Here is a 10,000-nt window from a genome sequence, read left to right on the forward strand (position 1 = left end):
TATGAGTATTGTAATTAACTCTGTTATAACACTAAAATTTGCTCTATTGATATGCCTTTAGAAATGTAAAAATATGTAAACAAATGTTTCAATGACGTACTACGTATACATATATGTATGCATGTAAGTATCTTTACATTAAAGAGAGTTTGAAAGAGAAGGAAAAGATTAAAATAGGAGTTATAAACGAGACCTGGGGGGTTCCAGAATAAAGAACGTGAAAAGATTAAGCAGAATAAAAGAGGGAAGCAGCAAGAGACCGTGTTGGAAAATGTAACAACTGAAAATAGAAAGATAGAAAGATATAACAGCAAAGAAGCCATGGATCTCTGAAGTGATGATAAGAAAAATGGATGAAAGGAGGAAATGGAAGAATGTAGTAACGAAGGAAGGCAAAGGAAAGTATAAATAGCTAAATAAGGAATTGTTGGGCGAACAGACAAGAAAAGAGAAGAGTGGTCGAAAGAAAATTGTGAAAATCTAAACAGAAAGGGGAAACCAGATTTATTGCATAATAAGGTAAGGCAACTTTGGAGAACGAAATAGGGGAAGTAATAGAAGCTTTTAAGGATTTCAGGATGAGAATTGAAGCCTTTTGACGGACGAAGATTACCTCAAGGAAGCTAAACACCGCAGTATTATATGTTAGTGAAAGGAAATGAAAGAATACCTTTGAAGGAGAATTTTGAAATAGCGAAAATGAGGTAGGTGATGTAGGTAAAAGTCATGGGTATTACGGTAACAATACAGGATTTCAAGAATAGAAAAGCTGTAGGAGTGGATGGTTTACCAGCAAGAGTTTTAAGAGAATTTGGGTGAGGAAGGAGCATCAGAGTTAGATGGAATATGTTAGAAAATTTATGAAGGTGACTGGCCAGCAGAATTCACAAAGGCATAATCACCTTTGCCAAAGAAAATGCATACCACTGCATGTCCGAGATACAGAACCATGACTTGATTGCGCATGCGTCAAAGATCTTACTTGTATGAGAGGCAAGGCTAGGGATTACATCACCAAAACACAATTTGGTTTTAAGAGAGCTTATGGTACCGGAGATGCAATCGGGGAAGGGGGGGAGGGGGGGGGGCGTGTTAGGCGGTCAATAACAGCGTCTCTCACGGAACAGGTGTAGATGGAAGATCGCAGAGAACGTCTAAACTTGCGGCTATAAATGGCACTCTGTTACTGTAGAAAGAGAGGAAGAGAGAGAGGGATGGAAGGAGAGGGTGGGTGAGGGAGATGGAGGGAGAGGGAGGGATGGAGGGAGAGGGAGGTTTGGAGGGAGAGGGTGGGTGAGGGTGGGATGGAGGGAGAGGGTGGGTGAGGGTGGGATGGAGGGAGAAGGTGGGATGGAGGGAGAGGGAGGGAGAGGGGGATGGAGGGAGAGGATGGGAGAGGGGGATGGAGGGATGGAAGGATGGGAGAAGGGGATGGAGGGAGAGGAAAGAGAGGGTGGGATGGAGGGAGAGGGTGGGATGGAGGGAGGGATGGAGGGAGAGGGTGGGATGGAGGGAGAGGGAGGGATGGAGGGAGGGATGGAGGGAGGGATGGAGGGAGAGGGTGGGATGGAGGGAGGGATGGAGGGCGAGGGTAGGAGAGGGGGTGGGATGAAGGGAGGGATGGAGGGAGAGGGTGGGATGGAGGGAGAGAAAAGAGAGGGTGGGATGGTGGAGTCAAGGATATGCTCTATGAAATTAGACCATGAAAAGCAACTCTATGTCTGCTTTGTAGACTATGAGAAATCTTCTGATATGGTGGACTGGGTCAAGATGCTTGATATTTTGAAAGACCTTGAAATAGACTAGTGTGGTAGAAGATCGATTTCTTAATTATATATGGTGCAAGAGCCAGTGGTCAGGGTTAGATAAACAGATCCGTGCACAATAGGCAGAGGAGGTTGACAAGGCTATACACTATACATATATACATTTGTGTGTGTGTGTGTGTATATACACACACACATATATATATATATATATATATATATATATATATATATATATATATATATATATATATATATATATATATATATGTATATATATATGTATGTGTGTTTGTGTATGTGTGTATGCGTGTGTATGTTTGTGTATACGTGTGTATGTTTGTGTATGCGTGTGTATGTGTGTGTATGCGTGTGTTTGTGTATATGTGTGTGTATGCGTGTGTTTGTGTATATGTGTATATATATGTGTGTAAATATATATATATGTATATATAAATACAGACACTCACTTTACCCACACTTACTTGCACCCTTATACACACATACGAACATCTTTCCCATTCTAATCACTATTGACAATGTCATCAATACAGCCTCTGTCACCCTGACGTTTATTGCAGTCGCTAGGATCTGATGGCAACTGAGGAATCGCATATGGCAGGAATTTCTCTTCAAATTCTTTGTTTTTTTTATTATTAGAAGAAAATGTGTCCGTCTAGACAGCATATAACAATCACTCAAATATAACACAAAGCCAGAATAATAACCCTCAAACAAGCACACTCACACAGAAAACAATAATAAATAAATAAAAATAAAATAAAATAAATAAAACTGAGGAACACATGAACACCAAACACACAAAGACTTTTTTATTATTAGAAGAAAATGTATCCGTCTGGACAGCAAATTACAATCACTCAAATATAAGGCAAAGCCAGAATAATCTTCAGACAAAATCATACAAAAAAACAACTAAAAAAGCAGAGGAAGTCATAACAATCCCCTTCAAACAAAAACACACAAGAAAACAATTAAAAAACAAAAGTCTGAACAACATCCTTTCAAAAAAAAAAAAAAAAATAATAATAATAATAATAAAAAAAAATAAAAAAGTAATAAATAAATAAATAAACACCCAAACACGCAATGAACTTACAATCCCCTTCACACACACACACACACACACACACACACACACACACACACACACACACACACACACACACACAGAGAGAGAGAGAGAGAGAGAGAGAGAGAGAGAAAGACAGAGAAAGACAGAGAGCGAGAGAAAGAGAGAAAGACACACAAAGAGATAGAGAGAAAGACAGACAGACAGACAGAGGAACACACGAGCACCCAAACCCGCAACGACCTCCCCTCCAGCGCCCTCCTCCCCGCCATCGCCACGGCAGGAGTCCGCCTCGCCCGTGCACGGGAGGCGTCGGGACGGACCGCTGCCACCATTGTCTCTCGCGGGAGACGGGCCCGCGTGGTCGATACCATAGAGCGAGAGACAGGGGCGCTTCGGGCTTGCCTTCGCTCCTTCTCGTAGATGGTGGTGATGGTGGTGATGAGAGTGATGGTTATGGTGATGGTGGTGATGATAGTGATGGTTATGGTGATGGTGGTGATGATGATAATGATTATTTTTAAGGTGATGATGGTGGTGATGATAGTGATGGTGATGGTGGTGATGATAGTGATGGTTATGATAATGGTTATTATTAGGGTTATGGGGATGATAATGATGATTGTGAGGATGATAATAATTATTAAGGTGATGGTGATGGTGATGATAACGGAGATGATAATAAGAAGGCCAATAATCACAATGAGAATGAGATGATGATAATGATGATTATTATTAAGATGATAATGATTATGATGGTGATGGTGATGGTGATGATGATAATGATAAGACCAATAATCATAATGAGAATGATAAGAGACAATACTAAAAAGACCAATAATTATTACAATAATAATACAAATAACGATCAGACCAAATTACGAAAATAATGTTAATAACATCAACATTAAAATAAAACAATGAAACGACACACATACAAGACTTACGTAAAACTGGCTTTAAAAAGATAAATAAAAAACTCCTGCTGAATAGATTAACAACAAAATAAAGCCACATGTTCTTCCACGCCTGACTGTCATGCAGGTGACTCACGATGGACATGTCATGAGTAGCTTGACTTCATGACACTCCCTATGGGTTTTGGGTTTTTAAGGCGCGGATTAAACCGAAGGAGAATAGAGTGGCGGGTTTGTTGTGGTGTGTTTGTTTGTATATTTCTTATCGTGGGGATTGGGATAATCAAGATGATAATCGGGATATTGTCCATTATGATAACTACGTTTCATTAGTTTAATTGATAGTTGTTTTTGTTATTATTATTGTTGCTTCTGCTAACTTTTAATGTTTTTTTCCCTCATTATTATTATCTTTATATATGCATTAGCATTGCCAGTATTTTTCCAATTGTTTTATTTGTTATTATTATATAGTCAGTGTTATTATTATTTCATCATGATCATTATCATAATCCTGATCGTCATCAGCATTATTATTATTACTATTATCATAATTATTATTGTTTTTGTTATTATTATCACGCTTACATTTTCATAGAATGTATAGATCTTCCCATTCTGTTCAATGTGTTATCACAAATTGTATAGAATGGTCTGACTTTTTAATCAAAGTTATTCCCCATAATGTTAAAATTGCCACATTTCCCTCTTTAGGATATGTAGTGCCTTTATTACCATTACCATATATGCACAGCGATCCCCATAATGTTCCACGTATCACCGTGTCACTGTAATCGTATCGACAGTTCTTCGAAATCTGTAAGCTCACGGTATTAATACGAAAGACAGTGTAGACGAAATAAGAAGCTTAGAATGACTGTCTTCTGGCAACTTCAAGGGCTTCGTGGAGTAGCTGTGACGTCTGGATTTTGACTTCCTTTGTTTACATTCAGTCAGCTGATGTCGATGACGTTTGGATTTTGACTTTGTTTACATCCAGTCAGCTGATGTCGAGAAGGTACGGAGGGGAGCGTGGGGGATGTATGTTTACATCTGAGGCTGATCCTGTGCTATGGGTATTGGAGGGTGTGTTGTATCTCATTTGCTCGTGTGTGTGTGTGTGGATGTGTGGAGGTGGATCTTAATCTTTTAAGTCTCTCTCTCTCTCTCTCTCTCTCTCTCTCTCTCTCTCTCTCTCTCTCTCTCTCTCTCTCTCTCTCTCTCCCCTCCCATCCTCCCTCTTTCTCTCTGTTATTCATTCCCTCTGTAATACAATTTCGGGAGATAAGCATTTCCTGTAGCTCATTTTTGCAACAGAAAATATTCCAGTAAAGATGCGTATCTCTTAGTAGAACTCTTTGAACTGCTCCAATGGCATCGCGCTACGTTCTCTGCATCGCATGGAGATTCAACATTTTTTTTCAGATACGCTTTTCCTGTTTGTTGAAGTATTTCGCAAAATAAAAGTCTTTAAAATAGATTCCGTGATTTCTTCATTGATACATTGATAATGATGATGATATTGATAATATTGATAATGACATTAAAAATTATATTAATGGTAATGATAACAATAATGATAATGATGATAAAAATGATATTGATTATGATAATGATAATAATGATATTGATAACGATAATAATAAAGATAATGAAAAGAATCACAGTAACAATAACAAAATTAATAACAATAAGAACAATAATAATGATTATAATAATTTATCAAAAACAGTAATAATGATTATAGTAATAGTAATAATGATAATAATAATGATAATGCTAACAATATTAATGATACTAATAACAAAACAGACAAAAGACGCCATAGATTACAATTTTGTATTAAACAACATCATTAACTGCGCGATAGATAATAATGAAATATTGATGAAATATTTATATAGAGAGAAAAAACTTCAAAGCACTCCGTTGTTATAGATATAAAAACACTATAAATCATTATTTGGACACAAGGCAGAACATGCAATCTATTTTTTCCGTTCTGTTGAAGAAAAAAATAAAATAAAATTGCATTTAGACATAAAACTGTATGTTATAGGGTTGTATTTCGGTCCAGAACTGAAAACTTGCCAAACTGTCGTAATATATTTAGAGGCGCAATTAAACACTTTAGTTATTAATAGAACTCTATTTGCATACAGAAAATGACTGCATGATGTGTTATGTATGGTATCTAAAACAATACTTTACTGAATGTGAACTTCCAACGCATATTAAATACTGTATCTGGCGAATTCGTGGGAATAAATGTCAATTTGTATTTTCATTCTTTTATCCCAGTAATGCTTTTATGAAGTATTTTGACGCGTGGAATGTCAAGCTGGGAAAAATGACATCAAAACTAAATATATATATATATATATATATATATATATATATATATATCTATATATATATATATATATATATATATATATATATATATATTTTTTTTTTTTTTTGGATAGGGAATAGGTATATATATATATATATATATATATATATATATATATATACATACATACACACACACACACATATATATATATATATATATATATATATACATATATATATACATATATATATATATTTATATATATATATATATTTTTTTCTTTTTAATAGGGAATAGGTATATTTTTTCCTTGTTCGCCTTAAAAGGAGCTCAAGTATTTGACTCCGTTCGTATTTTGAACTCGTAAGCGTCGCGTCGAGTTCGAGTTAATACTTATACTCGAGTGTCATCGTATTTCTTAATTCCTCGAGCTGATGATATTATGTCTCGCTGTAATTCACTAAAGATGGATATCACTTATATCTGAGAGAATTATCGTTTGACTTTATGAACACCAGCACTCTTTCCTCTCACATTCACCCCTCCCTCCTCTCCCTCTACCCTCCTCCCTCTCCCTCCACCCTTCACCCTCTCCCTCTCCCTCCACCCTCCCCCCTCTCCCTCCTCCCCTCCCCTTCACGTTGAACGAAAAATAATGAAACGAAATCGTCTCTGCTTCCAATTTCTATTCGCTGGAAAATGTATTGGCTCCTCTTGGGTGTCTGATTCATCCGAACACTCGATCCGGATACAGAAACGTTCTTCACTTCATTCTGCTTCCGGTGGTATTGATGGAAAATAGATGAAGGGCGTTTGTGTTTTCATTTGACGGGAGAAAAGATTAGTCGCTTTCCAGATTTCTCTCTTTTTCTTTCTTTCTGTTTTATCTCTGGCGTTTCATAAGATTCATTATACAGAAACTCTGGCCAAGAGATATTTCGATAGCAAGTATAATATCCAAATGATCGGATACATACATATATATACAGACATTCATACTTACTGAGACACACACCCGCGTGGTAGGTAGATAGTGATACATTCATACTAACACACACCGTTCGACAGGTAGATAGTGAATAGATAAACTGATAGATATAGACAAAAATATAAATTGATCAACAGATATACAGATAAATCAACAGATAATCAGATAGAGTTACATAAACAAACATTGATATACTCAAAGACAGATATACACGTTAAACAGATTTAGACATAAACAAACATTGATATAATCAAACCTAGATATGCACATTAAACAGATTTAGACATGAACAAACAGTGATATACTCAAAGATAGATAAACACATTAAACAGATTTAGACATGAACAAATATTAATATACCCAAAGATAAACATACACATTAAGCAGATTTAGACATGAACAAACATTGATATACTCAAAGCTAAACATACACATTAAGCAGATTTAGACATGAACAAACACTGATATACTCAAAGATAGATATACACATTAAACAGATTTAGACATAAACAAACACTGATATACTCAAAGACAGATATACACATTAAACAGACTTAGACATAAACATCAACATTTGAAGAGAAACAGACAGCCGAAGAGAACGCGACCTAGAAAACCAGATTAACCAAGTCCTTCACGGTTTGTTCTGTCAACTCGGACCTCCTGCTCCCTCCAGCTGGCGAGCCATGCGTCTTGGCCTCCGAGGGTCGTGTGGCTCGAGACGCTGGCTCCTTCCCTTGAATTGTGTGGGGAAGGCGAGGCTGATGGCGATGTGTGGGTGGATATGCATGCATACATACATACATACATATATATATATATATATATATATATATATATATATATATATATATATATATATATGTGTGTGTGTGTGTGTGTGTGTGTGTGTGTGTGTGTGTGTGTGTGTGTGTGTTTGTGTGTGTGTGTGTGTATAAATGCATATATAGATATGTATATATATATATATACTTATATATTTGTGCATATATATATATATATGTATATAATATGTATATATGTATGTATATACGCACGCACACAAACACACACACACACATATATGTGTGTGTGTGTTTGTGTGTATGTTTATGTGTGTGTGCGTGTATGTGTATGTATGTGTGTGTGTGTGTGTGTGTGTGTGTGTGCGCGCGCGCGCGTGTGTGAGGGGTGTGTGTGTGTGTGTGCGCGCGCGTGTGTGAGGGGTGTGTGTGTGTGTGCGTGCGTGCGCGCGCGTATGTGAGGGGTGTGTGTGTGTATGCACATATACTGTATACATATATGTATATATATATATATATATATATATATATATATATAAATATGTATATATATACATATATATACTTACACAAAAACACATCAACACACATACATGCGTACAAAAAAGTATATATATATATATATATATATATATATATATATATATATATATATATATATATATATATAAACACAAATATATTCATATATACGCTATTGGAATAGCAATATTCATAAAATATATTGACATCAAGTCTATTTCTGACAAATGCATTTCTGACACTTGTAGCTGTTTTCGAATTCACTCGTTTGCTCGCTTGGAATTCAGGAATCGTTTGGCAATTCCAGTCACATGTCATGGATCTCGGAAGCGTAGTAGTCCGTACAGACAAAGAGATAATATCAATAATAAACTTCAGAATCATAATGACAAAATAGATTTCAAGTAATAATAATAATAACGATAAAAATATATCGATATATGATGATAATAATAATAATAATAGTGATAATGATGGAATTTGAATAATAAGTATAATAAGGATAAAAAAAATATCGACGTTAAAATTCTTTGAAACCGAGGGAGTTAGCATGGCCGGCGAGTTATGAAGAAATTACCTGAACAGACCAATTGTCCGGAGACACGCGAGAGAAATGCGTGTACGAGTTTCATGCCGAGTTTCTGTCGGGTCTTATTTTAGCGAGACGAATAATCGCAAAATGAAAAAAGCAAATAAATAAATAAGTAAGTAAAAAAAAGAAGAAGAAGAAAATTACTCCTTGTTTCTCTCACTGTAATCAACCAAGAACTAGCGCGAATGTTCAAGAGAAGAATAATTATTAATTCAAAGACATATACATATAAGATTGATCAAATATGCATACTATACTGACAGGAGAGTTAACATGAGCAATACAGAACAACGTTTCATTTATCAGTGTCGATAAACATGACAATCTGCAGTGTCTTGTTTCCTGTTGTCTGCTTCAAGAGTTAACACGGCAAAGGTGTGACAGAATTATATATACTGTGTGATTCTCTTAACATACACAAAATGTATATATTTGTGTGTATGCATATGTATCTATCTATCTATACATCATATATATATATATATATATATATATATATATATATATATATATATATATATATATATATATATACATATATATATACTTAAAAACATACATACATATATGAATATACACACACAATCACAAACACATATATGTATATACATATATATGCATATGTATATGGATATATATATATATATATATATATATATATATATATATATATATATATATATATATATATATATATATATATATATACCTAAATATATGTGTATATGTGTGTGTGTGTGTGTGATTGCCTGTGTGTGTGTGTGCTTGCATCTGTATGTGTGTGTGTGTGTGTGCATGCCTGTGTCTGTGGTCGTGTCTGTTGGTATTTGGGTGTGCATTTTGTGTATGTTAAGAGAATCACACAGTATATATGATTCTATCATACCCTATAGTATTGCCTATCAACCAATACTGCATTCGTTTCCTTTGCCGTGTTAACTCCTGAAGCAGACAACAGGAAACAAGACAATGCAGATTGTCATGTTTATCGACACTGATAAA

The sequence above is a fragment of the Penaeus vannamei genome, chromosome 42 (assembly GCF_042767895.1).
Source record: "Penaeus vannamei isolate JL-2024 chromosome 42, ASM4276789v1, whole genome shotgun sequence".
Lineage (NCBI taxonomy): Eukaryota > Metazoa > Arthropoda > Malacostraca > Decapoda > Penaeidae > Penaeus > Penaeus vannamei.